The following is a 20,168-nucleotide window of genomic DNA, read 5'->3' as shown; positions in this document are numbered from 1 at the left end:
GCGAGTACCTCCCGTTTCATGGGCTAATATTGCGACACCTTTAGGAATGAATGTGACGGCTGATATCTTTTTAGTGAATCTGCTGTACCAGAGCTGCACGCACGCTATGAGGCTCACCAAAGCGCATGGCTCTGGCTTGAATAAAACCAGCTGCGGGCGCGGGGCAAGAAGAATAGGAGGGCGTATATGAGTAACATAACGGCGCAGCCGGAGAGCCACCGGCGTTTCTAATGCGAAAACATCATGTGGTTTGGTTTGGTTTATGGGGGGTTTAACGTCCCAAAGCGACTGAGGCTATGAGGGACGCCGCAGTGAAGGGATCCGGAAATTTCGACCACCTGGGGTTCTTTAACGTGCACTGACATCGCACACAGTACACGGGCCTCTAGAATTTCGCCGTCATCGAAATTCAGCCCCCGCGGCCGGGATCGAACCCGCGTCTTTCGGGTCAGCAGCCGAGCGCCGTAACCACTGAGCCACCGCGGCGGGGCAAAATGTGGCTCATAAGCAAAGAAACCCGGCGTTGTCGTCGTTAAGCGCGACAGTGGTCACGAAAAAAAAAACCGAGATTACGTCACCGTGGTATGAAAGAAAACAAAATTTCTTCCGAAAGTACGGGGAACTTAACCGAGGACTTCCAGATTGCGAGGCGGGCATGCAGTCTATGGGCCACAAAACCGCGATGCCTTTCGGCGAACAAAGGTGGAGCTATATATGTTTGTGCGTGGTATGAGCAACTAAATCTGAGGGACACTGCTTTTTACTGAGTCAGAAAAAGTTTTAACATGTGAGGAATATTAGTTTTGCCGTAGGTTAATGACACTGGTCTAAACCAAAAAGATTGACTTCCACCGAGATACAGTCTGGATTTTGATGGCAAAATAAAGTGGCAGTGTCTTAACGTAGTTAAACCAAGTAGACGTGCGAAAGCATGTGTTTAGCCTGGCAGGCTCACGCTTTTATTAGACTCAGGTTGAGGTCTGATCGAGGTTAAGCTCATCTGCTCTGTTCGAGCCGCAGAGGGAACTTCATGAAGAAGACGATGTGCAATGCACAGCGCGAGTGTGTGTTGCAGTTTAATACGAGGCGTGATTGTCTGTGGAGATATCGTAGTGCTCTCGTGCACTGGTCAGCGAAGCTGATCTGTTGGCGCCGCCGAAGATTCGAAACTCAGTCGCAGCAATATTTGTCGACCCTCAATGTGAGGGACACCACAGGATTCTTGGGTGGGTTTGATACTGTGAGGTAGTGTTTTCGCACTAAACGAATGTAGTTTTCCAAACAGGCCAAAAATAAAAAGGTGCTTGTCAGCAACAGGGTCAGCATCGTAATTTTACTATAAAAATTTGTAAGTAATTCTGCTTCAGAATTTAGCGGTAGACAGAGTGCCTATTAACCAAGATCCAGCTAGCATACGGCAGTTGGTATACTCTTTTTTTTGTAATGTGGTTTGCAAATCAGACCCTTTCTACTTAATTTGTTTATTCATTTGTATACATGCTGCTAGCCTCGCATTCCAGACTTTGGCAGGAAAGGGGCGCCGTATTCATCAAAACGAACAAGTTTAAGTGGGCATCCGCATTAAGGCAGTTAGTTCACTACAAACGCATTGAGTACTCCGTACACAAACTATAGAAAATATCACCAGACAAATTTAAGCCTCGTGTAGAAACGTTAGGCATTTAAAGACAAAAGTAGCTCAACTAATGGCAAGTTTTTTATTCAAGATGCAAGAAATGAGACACGTAAACTGCTGTCAAATGTCATTGATAAGAATAAAGGTAGGAAACAAGAAGTTGATAAGTAAATAAATTTGGCACCATTAAGAGGAAAGGAAAAAAAATGGGGCGATCAATTCATCTGATGCGAAGGAAATTTCAAAGCATTCTTCATTCAATCGCCAATCCATTCCAAATCTGGTTCCATTATATTTTTGATTCCACTGTCTTTCGCTCACTAATCTATTCCAATTCTGATTCAACTTAAAATACTTCCGTTCATGCTTGTGTTTCAGGTTAAGGTCAAACAGTGCACAACATTATGTCAAACAACTACTCACTCCCAATCCATATTTTTACTATGGCTACCAGTAACACCAGGAATGCTAGCCATCTCAACTTCCATCTCCCTGTAACACCCAACTTTTATGGTAAGCGACTACTGCAGTTTTATGGCGCAAAAATTTAGAATGATATCCCGCTGGAGGTGAAAATATCCGCGAACTTTGAATACTCAGTAAAAATATTTGCTCTTAGAAGTATGTAGTTATTATATGTAGTGTTTCCAATTTTCTCTTTGTTTCTGTTTCTTTTTTGTACGATGTCTGGGATGCATTTCCACTATTTTTACTTGTGTTGTCAAGTGTGCATAACTATGTGCCCAAATTAGCTATGGCTATGGGCCCAAAACATTCTAATGTATAATTTATGTGTTTTGTTGAATAAATGACTGCCTGGCTGACATTCCAATTCCGGTTCTTTTCCGATTCTCTTATGCTAAAATTCTGATTCTCTTGTTATGCCAGTTCTACTCGTAATAGCTTCTTTATTAATTGTTGCTGAGCCATTTTCAGTAATTTTCATTTTCGCTCAGTCATTTTTAGACGGGCTTTTCCCTCTCTCTCGATCTTCCACTTCTGGCAATTGGTGGCGTTACACATAGACGACGACCGCCGCAGACGCTGGACACTTTTCGCCTTCACGGCACACCTTGTGCTACCGCAATAACGATTCACAGGACGGTTACGAGTTTGGAAATCGAGTAATCCGCGTTAGCTGGCTACCGGGCACAGCGTCTGTAGGCCTATGGGACTTCGCTATAGGGAGAAGGTGCTACATCGAGTGACGCCCACTGTGACGTGTCGCCAAATGGTCGGACACCCTTTCTTATGTATGTTGTGAGGCTGTACATGTTCAGCAACCTTTGGCCAGTATAAAGCAATCTCAACCTTTTTGAATCACCCTTTGCAAGGTTACTACTGCCATGAGCGGTCTGAGTTCTTCAGGAGTGAGGTCTTTGCAGGCATGACGACGTAGCTTGTGTTGTGCCAGAGGTTGCGTTGCATATCGGTTTGTTTCAAGGACAATGAAATCGATTAGCCCCGACGTCAGAAATGTCGCCTAGTACCGCCCGCATTTGCATCATTTGCTACAGAGACGTTTACGCCTCTAGCACTAGAAGTGCAAAACGTTGAGACGCAAGGGGGCAGGTTATTGTCGACTCTACTAGAAGCACTGAGGCAGTAGAAGATAATAGAACAACTTAGACAACCCAACCTGCCCTCGGCAGTGGTAGCAACCTGCGAGATCGAGGCTCAGCTCGTCATCGGGCGGGGTAGTACAAATTGCGTGAACGAACCCAGCTCGTCTTCGGTAGCGAAAGGGTTAAGGGCATGTACTAATCCTCGCCGCATGCTGTACTAGTCGAAGTGGTCAGCGACAGCATCGACGAATAAGGAGTAGAAAGTTTCTAGAACGCATGCGGAACTGATCTGAGCCATTTCATGCAACTGTTGTCTTTCTGCTTCTCCACCTGCCTGGTTAATTTCCAAGGCCAGGCGTGCACTCCGGGAAAAGAAGTCGCTAGGACACGAGAACCGCAAATGAAGCCGGTAGCTCTATTATTAGCTGCTGCAATGAAACCACACCTACGGCGGTGCAGCTCAAAGTCACGTTCTTTAATCTATCGTAGCGAAATAATGTGATCGCTGAGAAATATGGCCCCTCCGTGCCTAAATCATTTTGTAAGCTTCCTAGAGACTTTTGTCCCTAAAAGTACATAAAAATCAAGGTGTGCGTATCGAATTCTGCCTAACAGCTGTGTTCAACAACTTGCTGCTAGCCCGCTATGACAGAAACCTGAACGTCAACCTAAAAACTTCAGCTGAATGCAAAATATTCCGGTACGCTGATGACTAGCTAGTCATGATGACTAGCTGATGACTAGCTAGCCCATGCCCAATCGGGAATGTCGATTGGTGCCTCGGAAGAGCTCATCTAGCAACGCCTCTAACAAAAAATCGATGACATCCTTTCAGTGTTCTCTTCCTGCCCTGAAGGCCTTATGATAACGAAGGAACTTCTGGTAGATAATCAGCTTCAATTCCTGTACTTGATGCCCTTCATACCTCAGATCTACTGGTGGCACTTGCCTTGTTCACAAAAGAGTCTACTCCCATTTCTATCAACTGGTAAACCAGGAAACAAACATTGCTGTGTTGAAGAATGCTTTTTACAGATCATACTGGCGCGAAGTGTTTTCCAGCTGTAGCTCCCAAGTAAGCCGACTCACATCTCCGGTATTTCCTGGTGATCTCCTGTGCAGTCTGGCAGAAAATCTACTAAACTTGGTTGAAGGGGGCAAAGCAAAAGCAAAAAAAAACGCCCCGCATTTCGACTTAGTACGTACAACCGCTATCATTCCCATTATGCAAGGATTGTCACAGAGAAAAAAAGAGCAGGAAAGGCTGTCTTACGAACAATATTTTCTGAACTAAAGAAGCTATCCGTCCTGTGTAAGCGGTTGAGCATTTATATGGCTCAATATACAGTGTGTAACATGAAACACCCGCTATGATTCATTGCGTGAAAGTCAAACATCGTATGTGAAATTCCGCTGTCGTGTGCGATTGTACGATGAACAAATCTGGAAGTGCATGAATGAAAGGCTGCGAGAGAATGCCAGTACACTAGAAGCGACAATAGGTCCTAGCCCTCCAATTCATTAGGGCAGTTGCAAGGGTTTTTATTACCTCTTTGCTCAAAGATTAATTTATTTTACTGAGCCTTCATCTAACAGGCGAACAAGACGCAGGACATACTACTGAACACAAGTTGCAGCCAAACTTTGCCCGACCAAATTAATCCAAAAACAGTTTCTTCCCAGTAACCATCTTGGATTGTAAATTACTCACAGAATCACTCTCTCAAAATGCTAATTTCATTCAGGCGGTGGAAGCACATTTGCTTGGTTAGGCTGCCTAATTTTGTATTATTATTATTTTATTGTTTGTTCTCACCGATTCACGCTGTGCGTTGTATATTTTACGCGCGTAAATCAAGGTGCGATTGTTATGTTCTGTGCCCCTCTTGCAATTGGGCCACGTTGCTCTTTAGAAATAAATAAAGAAAATAAATAAACATGCCTTATCAACAGGTTCACTGACCGGCGTGTGCGGAAGACTTGGGAAGTGTTCACGATCAAAGAGAAAGAACGTTGTGGGAGCACATGAACTGTCACGCTATTTCCAATGGAAATCGCCTTTTTACATCGTTTATTACGCGCGCGTTCCCGCTAGTTTAGCTGTGTCACAAAATTTATTAAATTTATGGTAACCGTTTACATTTTTTTTTGGGACTGGTAGTTTCTTCCCTTTGCCTTTGTATTACTCCTAGCACCCTGAGTTGGCACGTGCCATTTATTCAGTCACGCTGCATTACGCACGTTTTTTCGCTCCTACATGTTTTGTCATTCTCTCGGCCCCTCAAGCTTATATATGTTTCTGCGCTTCTACAACAAAATCCGACAGTTAGCTCTCATTGCCAGTGGTGTCCGCATATCTGTGTGCAGTCTTTCAGGCTCTTTAAGTATTCATAATGATGGTTCAACAGCGCAAACACACACAGGCCAAGAAGGAGACAAGACACACACACAGCGCTGAGCGCTCAGCGCTGTGTGTGTGTCTTGTCTCCTTCTTGGTCGGTGTGTGTTTGCGCTGCTGAACCATCATTATGAATCTACACCAACTAGCCCAATCTGCAGTTATTTAATATGAATGTTCATGAACAAGCCCCATTGGTCGCACTTGTGCCTCATAATTATTGAATAATTACTGAATGAATGTATTTTCGTTTATACTGGGGAGCTGTGCATATTATTTTAAAGTAAATTTTAGCAAAATGAGATAAAGGCCCAGATCCAGAGGTCACGCAGGTCAATGCTCAGTTTAAGTTATCGACAGCTTGACTTAGATGCCATGTGCGCTTAAAGTCTGACATTTCCCTTCCCTGCGAATAGTTCGCCGTCTTATGTCCGCGCCTATTTACGCCCTTTCTGCCGTTTACAAACAATGACTCGCTCAGCGATTTCTGAGCTGGGACAAAGCTGGGTGGTAGTTCAAGAAACAGACCGATGACTGCAAAGCCCAAAATTTGGTTGGTTTTCCTTGAGTGACTTTTTATTACCGCATTTCGTCTCTCTCAACAGCAGGGCTTTAAAACACTGCGAGGGAATTCCTCGTCTGTCTTCGGCACACGATGACACGCGTCCGCACCCGGACTAGAGATGGGCTGATTAAGACGCTTCCTGGTCCGCTAGAAAGTGACGGCAGGTTCGCATCCAAATTCAGAGAACTGACTGAACTCTGGATGTTGCTAATATTTGAATATTCGCTGTGTTTTGTAAAACACTACTGTCAGTGTTCATTCTCAATACTTATCTGGTCAAACACTGTTTCCTTTCCTAACCGCTGAGTTGTTCTTTTCAGTTTTAGCACAGCGTGAAACTGCACCGTCAAACGACTCTTGTTAAATAAATTTTTAGCCGTTTTTAGTTTTTTTAATCTCTTCGATGTTTGTTTCCTTTGAACAGCGCATATTGCTCATTCCGGACCTTGAATATCTCAGAAACTTCTAAATTATAAATGATGCTACAACAGAAGAGATCAGCTCACTAACTACGCACCTGCGGCGGAGGTAAAAAAAAAGAAATTGCTAGTAGAAGTGATAGTACTAACCTATGTGCAAGATGTGCCGAATGAGTTCAGGGATCCACACTTCTTCTACGTCCGAATAACGGCTAAGGGCAGGACACAGTTGGTTTCGTTGCCACAGATTCTGCCAGGCAACCTATCATGGTTCACGACAGACTGACGTCAGCCCGGAGGCCGAGTCAGTCACTGGGGCACGCCTCACGAGCGCCGGATTAATGACGAGATGTTGAAAGAGAAAAAGGCCATCAAGCAAAGAACATCAGAATGCTATCAGCAAGTGCCGATGGAAATCGGCACATTAGGTGTGTGGAATGAGTACGAGGGCCTGGTACAGCACCGCTCCCAAATGACGAAAATGACAGCGAAATGACGATTAAATGACCGCCTTGACATTCCTTCCATTATCCGTTCCAATGTCTATTCTCGATCGGCAATGTCGGTCGGTGCCCCGGAAGAGCCCATCTAACGCCTCTAACAAAAAATCGATGACATCCTTTATATGGCTTATATTGTCTATCCGCAACAAGAAACACCAGCGATGATTCATTGTGCGCAACAGAAGGTCGTTTATGAAATTTCCCAGCAAACCACAGACGTCCCAGAGATGTCCAGATTAAGTCTAAACGTCTACGTACTGACGCATAATCTCTGAGACGTCTTATTTACCAACTTTTTTTCGTGGGAAAGCTGGAGACGTACCCACGACATGATATCTGTCTTAACCTGGACTCCTCGTAGATGTTACTTGTCATGTGATGGGTATGTAAGGGAGATATAATTTAAGAACTCCACATTTTTCAATCATTCGATATTTCATGTTGCCTTACTGCATTTAAAGTTGGTAATTGCTGTCGACTACAAATTGGAGGCATGACGAGCGCTCCCGGTGTTTTTGTGTGTGTCTGTGACCAGCGTTTCCTGTGTTTTCGTGCTCGCTTCACGGCAACATTAGCCTACCTAAAAAGAAAAAAAATGTCGGAAATAGTAAAGACAAATTTGACTGCACACCCATCAGGTTTCTGACTAAACTGTACGCAGCTGGTTTAAAATGCAGGTCACTTGGGTCAGCCAGGATTCGCATTGTTAATTCATTACTATTCTTATTTCAATTTATACCTTGTGCTACAGCCAAAGCAAGCTATCTCAGCTTAAGGTGTGAGGCCACACTGAAAAAAATTTTGTTTAATCAATAACCATAACTATAATAACCATTTTTTTTCTGATTAAGCATGTTTTATTCAACTTATCCAACTATTTAAAGTACAAAAATTGGTTAAATTCAATTTTTGTGAGTTAATTTTTCTCAAAAATGTGTTAAATCTTCTAGTCGTGCTAGCAGTGATAACTAACTATTGGAATGTTGAACTGAGGAAACCTTTGTTTGGCATTTGCTTAGCTGTATGTGTGACTTCATATTTCTTGAGAATAAACTTATTAAACCCACTTTTTATCATCCCCAGCTTATGTCCACTGCTGGCCAAAAATTTCTCCTCCAGTTAACCCTGTCCTGTGACAGCGGCGGCCACCTTATCCCAGCAAACTTCCGTACCTATCTGTCCACCTGACCTGATCCTCTCTGCTGTGCTTGCTTTCTCTCTGAATCCAGTCCGTTACCCTTAATGAAAATAGGTTATCTTGCCTTCATGTTACATGCGCTGCCCATATGGCTGCTTTGTTATTTCGACTATTATGTTCTTAACTTAATAACAGCGTAGTTGAAATAACAAAGCCGGCATGGGTCAAGGAAAAAACGCAATAGCGTTTTTCGTAGAGCATGCGTAATTGCCTAAATCATGTTTCGCAAGCACCCATGCTTTACTTGCAGCGTTACAAAAATATAAGGTCTTCATCCCACTGTCCCTTGGGCATTTTTTCCCGTGAGAGTCCGCTGGCACTGTGAACATAGTGCTCTTTGCATTATAATGCTCTTGCAACATAATGCTCTTTGCATTATGTTAGCATCATAGTATCATGCTATAGCAAAAGCCTCTAAACAAGAAATGACCCAAGGAACAGTAGGGTTAGGGCGTCTATAATTTTTTTCAATGCAGAATTTTTCAGTTATTACAACTGCAGTATTTAAGAGAAATTTTCAACTTGAAATTGAACTGGGTCTAACTGATTTAAAATGAGAGCAACTGGCTCTGCTCTATTTGGAAGCCAGCTGGTCCCACTTTGAAATTCAGTTGGACGCCGACTGGTCCCATTTGGGGGCCAGAGGTGGGAGAGGGCAAATGATTCTGTTTGCCTGCAACTGGGAAACATCGTTTCCCAGCCGGGAGCCAAATGGGAGGAACTGGGGGCAACTGGGAAGCGGTTCCATTTGTGGGTCAAGTGTGAAGCAAAAATTCCCAATTGAGGGCCAACTGAGCAGAACTAGTCGTGGGTAAAATCCAAAATGGAAGTTTTTTTTTTCTGCTTGGAGGGACGACGAGAAGGAAATAAATGCTGCTGTGGCTCAGCAGTCATTGGGCGCAGAAATGAACGCACTGTGAAATTAGATTGAAGCTGGCTTATTGGCGAACATCAATCCGATAGCACTGTGTGCACTGCATGCGAAAATGCCGGTAGGCGCTCTCCTGGCGAATAACGCCACTTCCCTCAAAACTCTGCATTGCGAGTTTCGCATGGGTCGCGCTGCAGCGAACATATCGTGTGCCCGCGTTAATAGCAATGCTATTTTTTCTTCTTTTTATTAAGCCCGCTCTCTTTCTATTTCCAGCCCGTTGTGACATAGGCGTTTCGGGCAGGGTAACATTATAATTATTTATTTATAATTGCCCAACCACGGGAACAAACTTCAATTGCGGAGACCGTGATTACCGAGACATGCCGTGACTGCCGCGGCCCGGCGGCGGTGCGGAAAGCGCGGTGAAATTGTCTATGCTGCCATCGTGTTGAAGTTCGTATCGTACTTTATAAGTAATAACGGAAACTGCGCATGGTAATTACAGCTGTGAAAAAAGTAATAGGTTACAATTCAAAAATTGATAACTTATTTCTCGTACCACAGCAAGCAGACTACTAATTATAAAAAAGGGACGATACAAAACATGCATCAGTTTCGCACACTCCGCACGAGGCTAGGTCAGCCATGGCGGCAGTGGTCGTGCACACGGCGCGTGCGATTTCTCATCGTGTTCCGTGGGAGCGTTATGTTTGAAGAACCTCGACCTGGAATTAATTATTCGCTTGTTATTGCTGGAGAGATTGTTCAACAGTTTTTTCTTTGATGGAGCTGAAGGAAGACAGTTTACTTGTTTTTACTACTCGGCGAAGTGGACCCGTCAGTACGAATTAGGACTGCAAGTCGTTTTCACCTGCTGGAACCATCACCTTTCCAGGTGCGTACTCAGTTCGCTCATTGAAGTGCATTTTATGCTATTTTGGGTTCGTAATGAAAAAAATTCTAACGCATTCATCGGCACGTTATATTTTTATGCTCACTCATTTGGCTGCTTCGCCAAACTCGCTGTGTATTGAAACAAAAGCTGGTGATGTATGCAACTGACCTCTACTACCGAAATGTGGGCATGCGTTTGGATGGTGTGCCGAAGTGCTTCTGGAAGCACACTCCGCTCAGCACGACTGCTTTTTAGTGTCGCAAGGGCATACTTTGACGCTTCATAGACCTGCGTCGGTAAAAATAGCGTAACTTACTGGGCTTGTTTGTAGTGGTTACTGTGCTATTCTCTTTTTTGTCGCCTATAAAACTGAGAAGATATGCTTTGTTTTGCAGCAACCCTGACCTATTGGGCTCGGCAGAAGAGTATTGATGCCAGCGCAGCTGTAAACCTGACGTCTAAGCTCAACGAGAAGAATCAAGATTCAATGAAAGCGCCGAGTGCAATAAAACACCGACGCACTCAAAAGTCATGTGCAGTGTTTTGGGCTCCCGTGATGGCCATACACTCGTTTACTCAACTGTATTTGAGCTAGCCAGAGTGCTTGGATGTTCCGACGTCTCCATAGGGAAGTCTGTGACTGGTGGGATGCAGTAGGTTCCCTTTGCATCTGGAATTGCAACAGGTGCCAGCTGCATCTGGGATTGCAACGGGTCCCGATTACTGCTAGGATTGCAACTGGTTTAAGAAACAAATTTCCAGTAGCAACAACTGGAAATGTGTTCCTTGAACCAGTTGGATTGGAACCAGTTAGAAATTTTCACATGAGTATTGGTCTATGTATAGTCATATCCTCTTTATATTGATGTCTAGACTACGTAGACTGGGCGCACTTACACCATGCACAAATATCTCGTAAATGTCGAGCTGAATGTCGGCACTACGTACAGCCGGCCAAATCTTTGGCTGGCATGCGTGACGGCCGCTTTTTCTGTGCTCCTGGGCTTTGGGACGAAGTAAACTTGCTGAAAGCTCAATATTAAGCACAGGCTCACTAAGCCTGTGCTTAATATTGAGCTTTCCGCAAGTTTGCTTCATCCCAAAGCGCAGGAGCACAGAAAAAGATGCCCAGGCTTAGCTTGGTTAAGCCAAGAATGCGTTGCATATTGCGCGGTCTTTTTGCGCGAGGTATTACTTGGCGGCACTCGATTTTCTCAGCAGCTTTTCCTCCGTGACGTATGGATGAATGGATGGGTGGATAGGAGCGCCCCCTCTGAAACGGGGCGGTGGCAACCGCCACCATGCTCAGCCGTCTTTTTGTTTTCTTTTTTCCCTTTTCTTCTTTTTTTTCTTTTTTTTTCACGTGGTTTGGTGGCTGCTCGGCCGCGCCCAAGGGCTGAACTGTGTGATTGCAATATACTACGCACAAAAGCGGCCGTCGCGTTCCCCAGCTAAAGATTTGGCCGGGTGTACCATACATCGGGCTGGACACCAATTTTGGTGTTGTGGGTACGTAGATTTTTGGTAAACGGTACTAAGATGAATGTCTGGTGGAGGTGTCTAATGTCCAACGTAACTATCTCGCTGATGTCCAAGTGATGTTTTATGGTTTACTGGGTTAGTTGTCATGTGGATTGTTAAACACAGGATAAACCGGGAGGTGAATAATTGAGAGGTTGCGCCAGGACACTAGAAACGACGACAGGTTCTAACCTTGCAATTTATTGTGGTCACCGTATGGGTTGCTATCCGCTCTTAACTCAAACGCGCATCATAAAGAAATATAGTGACCAGCGCGCACGCGAGATATGAGAATTGATGACCTGAAAGTAAGAACATCGTGTGAGCGCACCGTCTGTTTGTGACGCGCGCCTTGCCGCTAGATTTAAGCATTCTTATACAAATGTTACGAATTTTGTTGTCGGTAGTTTCCACTAGTTTTTGCTGTTCTGTTGGTGTTTTGCATTTTTCCCTATAAATTTTTCTTAGCACCCGGGATGGACACGTGCCATTTATTCCGTCATGCCGCATTCTACACGTTTTTTCTTTTTAAATGTTTTGTTGCTGTCTTGGCCTACCAATCGTATATATGCTTCTGCGCTGCCTGAAATAAAAGCCGTCAGTTAGTAGGCATTGTTTTTGGTGTCTGGTTCTTTGTATCACGTCTTTCGCGCTGTTTTAAGTACGAACGTTCACGAACAAGCTCAGTTTACTACACTTATGCTCATAATTATAAAAGAATTCAATGAATGCTGAGACTGTACTCCCTCTCATACTGAACAAGTCTGTACATTTATTTTAGGGTTAAGTTTTAGTAAAGTGAGATGGAAATGCGTTCATGGCGCTAGAGGGAGGGAAAATCGTTAGTCGGAAGACGCTGGTGAATGCTCTGCTCATGTTATTGATGCTTCGACTTTAAGGATTACGTGCGTCGCATAACCGACATTTGTATTCTCTTCGAAAATTTCGCCGTCCTATGTCCGAGCATATTTGCACAGTTTTTGCCATTTATGAGCAATAACTCGCTCAAGAGGTTTCTGAACACCGGACATAAGTGATAATTCACAAAAAAAGCAGACCAGTGATTGCAGTGCCCAAGAATTGTTCTCCTTCAGTGCCTTTTTAATTGGCGCATTTCGTTTCTGTCAACAGCACAACTGGAAAGCGGTGTGAGGTAATTCTTCGTTTGAGCTCGACACGCGATAACGCACACCATCCCCTCGGATCAGAGATCAGTTCATTAGACTAGCTCGAAAGAGAACGCAGGTTCTTATTTTCGGAGAACTGAACAGTTTCTAACCTTCGAATATTCGCCTTGATTAGTAAAACCTTATCTTCAGTGTTATGAAGGCACTGCTTCAGTTCACAACGCTCATCGGGCTGGACACTGTTTTCTTTCATTACTGCTGAATATTTTTGTTCACCTTTTTCACAGCGTAAAACCATACCGTCAAACCACTGATATTAAAAAAATTACTAGACTTTTTTGCTGTGTTTTCATCTCTCTGACTTTCATTTTTTTTCTTCTCATGTCCTTCACTCCAGGCCTCGGGTGTCTCGAGACTTCTAAAAAACAAATGGCGGCACGACATAGGCGCACTGGCGGCGGAAGTAGAAACAAAGAAAGAAATTGCGAGGGCATTCCTCGTCTGATGATGACACAATGACACGCGTGCGCATCCGGACTAGAGATGGGCTCACTAAAGACGCTTCCTGATCCGCTAGAAAGCGACGGCAGGTTCGCATCCAATTTCGGAGAACTGACTGAACTCTGAATGTTGCTAATATTTGAATATTCGCTCTGTTCTGTAAAACACTGCCGTCAGCGTTCAGTTCTCTGTGCTTATCTGGTCAAACACTCTTTCCTTTCCTAACCGCTGAGTTGTTCTTTTCAATTTTAGCCCAGCGTGAAACCAGACCATCAAACGACTCTTGTTAAATAATTTTTAACCTTTTTTAGTTTTTTTTCATCTCTTCAATGTTTGTTTCCTTTGAACAGCGCATATTGCTTATTCCGGGCCTTGAATATCTCAGAAACTTCTTAATTATAAATGGCGCAACGACAGAAGAGATCAGCTCGCGAACTACGCACCTTCGGCGGAGGTACAAAGCAAGAAATTGCGAGCAGAAGCGATAACACTAACCTATGTGCAAGATGTGCTGAATGAGTTCAAAGATAGACACATCTACGACCGAATGAAGGTAAAGAACGGGGGACCGTTGGTTTCGTTTGCCACCGATTCTGTCAGGCAACCTATCGTGGTTCACGACAGTCTGACGTCAGCCCGGAGGACGCGTCAGTAACAGGTGCACGCATCACGTGCGATAAATGAGGAGAAGCTGCAAGACAAACAGGCCATCCAGCGAAGGACAGCGGAAAAGTTACGAGGAAGTGCCGATGGAAACCGGCACGTAAGTTGCCCGGAATGAGTACGAGGGCCGGCTACAGCGCCTCTGTCAAATGGCGAAAATGACGGCCAAATGACGATGAAATGACCGTCGTTACTATCCTTCCATTTTCCGTTCCAGTGCTTCATCCTTTTTATGGGAACAAATAAACACTGCGCAAAAAAGGACGGGACAAGAGAGAGGCACCGCACTGGACAAACGCAGACTAACAACTGATTTATTCCACCAACTCCTCTTTCCTTCAACTGCAAAGCGCATCCGCACGAACCACAAAAACAAAAGCCACACTCATCTCGTGAAATCAAGAAACTCCAACTCCTTGCGGTAAAGGTGTACTGAAGCATCACTAACACATTTGTCAGGCCCTAATGCCGCGATTTCCAAGGCTTCGATAATTTCCCGTTCTTTCTGATCCCTCGAGTGTCCAATAACCTTAGTCCTGTCGAAAAGCGGATTACAGTCTTTGTCATCATGCTTGCAAGTGTTAAAATGCTTAGGCAGATGCTGCCCCCTTGAATCAGCTAAGGAAGTGGCATGCTCCAATAATCTAATGCTGATGCAGCGGCCAGTTTGCGCGATGTACACTCTGTCACAACTCAGGGGAATCTGATAAATTACATTGCATGTACAGTGTACGAACTTATTCTTGTGGTTAATGCCACACACAACCTTCTTTTGCTAACCTTTTCTCGCTAAATTGCACAGACGCGACAACTTGCAAGGTGGAGAAAAAACGACCTCAACGCCGAATTTACCAGCGACGCTCCTCTTCAGGCCCTGCGAGACTCTCTGAACATAGGGCATAACTTCATACTTCCGCCTCTCTTGTGCATCCGCCCGCCGAGGTTTTGAATCTGGGCGGAAGGACTTCAACAGGGACTCAGCGACAGCCTGAAGAAGGGCCAGCGGAAAACCAGTAGACCGAAGGCGATCAACCTGAGCCTCAAACTAACCTGAACCTTATGTGGACAGGACTTGGCTAATGAAGCCCTGAGGCAAGTTGATGCAATACCCTTCTTGACCAGCTTGAAATGGCAAGAGTTAAAGGGCAGGAGTGCCTTTTTCGAACTAGGCATGTACGCCCAGCACCGTTAAAAAATAATTTTAAATCTAAGAATTGGAAACAAGAGTTCTAAGGAAATTCAATGGTAAAATTAAAACTCAGAAAGGCTGACGTAAAAGATGCTGAAACCTCCATCGCCACCTGTATCAAGTCGTCGTTGTGGTCAATATTTAAAAGGATTAAAAAGTCGACGTATCGGAAGACTCGAACGATACGGTCGTCAGATAGTACCTGCAATAGAGAGCGGTCAATTTAAGCTAAAAGGATTTCATATAAAACTGGAGCTACACGTGACCCGATACAAATGCCGCGTTTCTGCAAGTAAAATTTTTCCTGAAAACTCTCAATCATTGAAGTATGATAAACCTTAATGAATTCCAAAAACCTTCCACGGAAATACCGCACGCATTCTGGAAAGACACAGCACCAGAACGTTCGATACAGTTCCGGACTGCACGGAACAGGTCATCGTGGGGAGGGAGTAGAACAACTCTTCGATGTCAGCCGAGAAGCCCGAGTTAACAGCAGAAAGGCTATCCCCTAACATTTCCGCCACTCGGTCTGAACTGCTGACCTTGTACGGATCGGCGGATCGCCGGGTGAAGAGGGTCGCCGGTAAATTCGGCGTTGAGGTTATTTTTTCTGCACCTTGCAAGTTGTCGCGTTTGTGCAATTTAGCGAGAAAAGATAAGCAAAAGAAGGTTTTGTCTGGCATTAACTACAGGAATAAATTCGTACACTGTACATGCAATGCAATTTATCAGATTCCCCTAAGTTGTGGTAGGGTGTACATCGGGCAAACTGGCCGCTGCATCAACATTAGATTATTAGAGCATGCCAATTCCTTAGCTGATTCAAGGGGACAGCATCTGCCTAAGCATTGTAACACTTGCAAGCATGGTGACAAAGATTGCAATCCTCTTTTCAACAGGACTAAGGTTATCGGACACTCGAGGGATAAGAAATAACGGGAAATTATCGAAGCCTTGAGATTAGGGCCTGACAAATGTGTTAGCGATGCTTCAGTACACCTGTACCGCAAGGAGTTGGAGTTTCTTGACTTCACGAGGTGAGTGTAACTTTTGTTTTTGTAGTTGGTGCGCATGCGCTTTGCTGTTGAAGGAAAGAGAAGTTGGTGGAATAAATCAGTTGTTAGTCTGCGTTTGTCCCGTGTGGTTCTTCTCTTTTGTCCCGTCCTTTTTTTGCGCAATTATTCTTTGTTCTCATAATGTCGTACCAACTAGCCCCTCACCGCACTCTTCTAGACTTCATCCTCGATGGGGAACATCGGTCGGTGCCCCGGAATAACATGAGACAGAAGAGAGCACGTGCAGTGGCACGGAGAGCCAACGAGACAGCTGCTATGCGAGGGTGCGTGTTTTTGTTTGACCTCGGGACATTTCTTTGTACTTTAATGTCCATCTTGCAATTTTCCTTGTGGACCCATTTCGTGTTCGGAAACCAAAGCTCCCTGACATCACTACTAAGTTCGCTCAAGACATCAATGCCGGTGAAAACCGGTTAGTCTCACTTGGGAGCGGCGCGTGGTGCTAGTTCCATATTACTGAAAGGAAGTAGCGCACAAATGAACACAGGACTAACGAGAAGACGCGGACAAAGTGGTGTACAAGATTCTACTGTTATGCGAAAAATTCTACAGTGGGCAACCGGGTAGGTTTGTAAATGTACACTGTAAATGTAAAAGAGCACAAGAACAAATTCCGTGGTGGCATTGACGGGCATTTGCGATGCGTTGAAAAACGTGTGACTGTGACCAACCCTGCTGAGACCACTTTTTGTATTCTTTATAATCTATATTCTGTAGCTATTCTGTATCATCACTGTCACCAACTAACAAGTGAGATTATTAAAGCTTCCGAGATTGTGCGCACATGAACTGACGGTGTCAGCGGTCCGTCTGTAATTTCTCCAAGAAAGGAACTTGAGTTTTTGGCACGGGTATTGTGTTCTGATAACGTTGCGATCGTTCTTTTCCTTTTTTGCATTTCTTGGACATGCATATATCTATTATGCTGAGCATGTGACGAATCCTCAGTTGACAGTTAGCGCTTGTCCATGTCTTCTCGTTCGCCCTGTCTTCGTTTGTGCACTATTATTTCCTTGTAAGTATGAATAACCAAGATGCCCAGACTTCTTCTCTTCTGAAGTATTCCATATTCCCCTCATGTTCGATTAATTTGCTGGGCTGCACGTAGCTTTCCATGCTCGTAGTGGTAGGCATGCTACCGAATTTAGCGCCTCCGCATCTTTGTTCTTAGTTCTTCATTTTTGGGAAAACAGCAAACTAGATGAAAGCAGAGAGGAAAAGGAGCACGCAGGATGAGCTTTTACTCACAACAGAAGGCCTTAATGAGCCAAAAACGAGCATATATCCTCATGGAAGGCTAAACAAAATAAACATAACAGGTGTCATTCAAGTATTGCTCTTTGAGGGAAGGTTTACCTCACAACGCGATTGTGGGCTGGCTTATGCACGTCACTGACGTCTGGGTGATATGGTAGGTCTCTGCGATCTCAAACGAACACTGATCCTCCTGCAGTGAGCGTGAGCTGATCCTCCATTCTTAACTTCCCGTTTGCATATATGTTCTTTCCTGGCTGATTAAAAAAATAAGTTGAGTCAGTGCGCCTCCTGTGGGCGCTTTATCTTCCGTTATTTCGTATTGATACTGTTTTTCCAAGTATAAACCCATGCCAACGCGCTCAATTTCCAGTTCTTTCTGTTTTGTTTCACGCATTTTTGCCATGCAGATGACAAATTCAAAGGCGTGGTACCCGACAGTGCCTCCGCGCTCCTACGTTTGTGGCCACCAAATTATTCACCTGCGCAAAATATTCAAAAAAGAAAATGACTGCTACGTAAAGCATATATTACAAACGTTGCTAAGTAGAACGAAATTGGAGACATAAATGAAGAAATATTATCGCGAGCACTTATCAGACATACAGCAGCGAACAAAAATATATGGAAATATAATATCACACCTTTTACACAGTAACACTCAATATTTCTCATCATATTGTGGCAGAACTTGTTCTAGCAGTAAGCGTATGGAAGAACAGCTTCCTGTGGTGCTTGGAGGTGTCTGCGATAATATCATTTCTATTACAAAGTGAAGCGGCAGTTTCAAAAATGCATTCTCACCGGAACTTAATGACATTAGTACTGTACATGTAAGCTGTCTTCGTCCACCAGTGCTTGACACCGTCGAGGCAGGGCTTCGAGGAAGCAGTCAATAAATATCTAGTTTATTTCCTTCCGCGTTATTTGCTTATATAGTACTGCTAGCTTCAAGATGAGGCTGTAAGCAGGAGTAGGGGATGCTAGAAATTGAACTATAGTAGCGAAAAGGGATGTGCTAAAATGCCTTTCGAACATATTGTATTAATTTCATATTTATGTTGTTTTTTATGTCCCTATGCTTAACTTGCAATACAAATGCTTTCCATGTATACTAGGAACAATATTTTGAATATTCTTACAAATATGTCAAAAATACACTTTAGCCCGCCTAGCATATTTATAATGCTTAAAATGTACTATAAATATACATCGAATGCATTACATTGCATTAAAAGTAGAATAAAAAATACATTTAATGCATTAAAATATATCCACTTCAGCTTAAGAAAGGTCGACTAGTCGGCATCACAGGATGAGATGGGTTAATGGTGTTAACAGCAAAACTAATGACTAACCCGGCTACTAGCGATAAGAATAAGGTACCTAGCAGGAGCGGAGTTATCATCAATCAAGAGGTCTATGACATCGCAAGGTTACGTGACGAATTGGAACTGGAAAGATGTCGCCACTTAGCAAATGCCGTCAGAAAGCGATTTAAGCAAGCAAGTGCTCCGACAAGTGCAATGCTTGGCTTGCCTTATAATATATATACCCACCGAGATCTTGCCCGGTGAGGCGCTTTTGCGCAAAGACTGTGGGCTCCCAAATTGCCGCACAAGTGCCGCACTGGTCGCGTTCGAATCTGGCGGCGATCTAGAACCGAACTGCTAGTCTCAACCTGCGTCAGGCATAGGTCAGGAGTCGAACGTTCAACCAACAAATACACGGGCGTATAAGGGTGCTGGTCGGCCGTGCCAGTCGCGGTCCTTTTCGCTGGCATGTTCGGGCCCGGAGGTGCTCAAGGCACCCTTGCCGGTATGATGCTATGACGTTTACCACACGTAATGTAAATAAGTTGCGACTGCCTTCCTGCTAGAAATCACCATAAACGAAAGGACGACAGGACAGGGAGGTTCTTCACTGTTCTCCGAAACCTGATTTCGAGCCCAAGATTGTTCCACGGTAGCTTTAAGTGTGCTGCAAATATGCTGACGCGGACTGCCCATTTGTTAGAATTTAAATATACTTGGACGGATTAATTGCGTGTTTACGAAAGTACGCTTTAAATACACTGCCAACACGCAAATGCCTTTTCCCGGAACGCGTTTTCGGGCACTAGACTGTTCTACGGCTGCAAGAAGTGTGCTGCAAATACGTTTAAAAGTACTGCCCATTTGTTAGAATTGAAGTACACTTCGGACGAATTTCATATTTACGAAAGTACAAGCTTGATATACTGACAAGATGCTAAAACCCCATGCATGCTTTTTCACGTATTTGCAACGTGCTCGAAGTCTGCTTTAAGTGAGGCATTTTTCGCAAATTTCAGGAATATATTTCGAAAAGCAAGCATCAAAATCATGAACATATTTCCTTCATATTTTTAGTGCATTCGTGAATAAAAAAAATTTCTTTGAAATACAGTATAAATGTACCACCGCATATTGCAAATGTATTAGTTTTCGCTAAGCGTATGTAATACACGCGTAAAACACATCGACACAAAAAGCATGCTTCCACAAACCGAAATAAACAACCGACGGAAAACACTCACGAATAACAAAACAAATTGCGGAGTTCTGTGCAAAAAAAAAAAATAAAAAAGTAAAGTACACGTTAGCAGCATTAAGCACTGACGAGTGCAACTCAAAAGTTTTTATAAATGACTCGGTAGTTGGGCATTCCACAGTGCCGGCAGCCGGTTCCATTTAAAATGAAAGAAAGAGCTTGTGAATGTCTCAGTATGGCAGGAATAACCTTTAAATTTCTTAATATGAT

At 43.9% G+C, this 20,168-nt stretch overlaps 1 protein-coding gene across 4 annotated transcripts in view; it reads right to left on the bottom strand.

Moving 5' to 3' along the window:
- Positions 1-20,168, bottom strand: part of LOC149361164 (sulfotransferase 1C2-like) — a 73,612-nt gene that overhangs the window by 10,052 nt on the left and 43,392 nt on the right. The window contains exon 1 of one of the 4 annotated variants that reach the window (XM_089572603.1): positions 13,698-13,768. The exons of 2 other annotated variants lie outside the window; for them this stretch is intronic. The gene's annotated coding sequence lies outside the window, so the exon portion shown is untranslated. Of the gene's footprint in view, positions 1-6,733; positions 6,827-13,697; positions 13,769-20,168 lie in introns of those variants that run through there. One more of the 4 variants, XM_089572602.1, reaches the window with a different exon arrangement.

The sequence above is a fragment of the Amblyomma mixtum genome, chromosome 2, assembly GCF_055824585.1.
Source record: "Amblyomma mixtum isolate Tamu chromosome 2, ASM5582458v1, whole genome shotgun sequence".
Lineage (NCBI taxonomy): Eukaryota > Metazoa > Arthropoda > Arachnida > Ixodida > Ixodidae > Amblyomma > Amblyomma mixtum.
The sequence above is the reverse complement of the archived record's forward strand: the minus strand, read 5'-3'. Positions and strand labels throughout refer to the sequence as shown.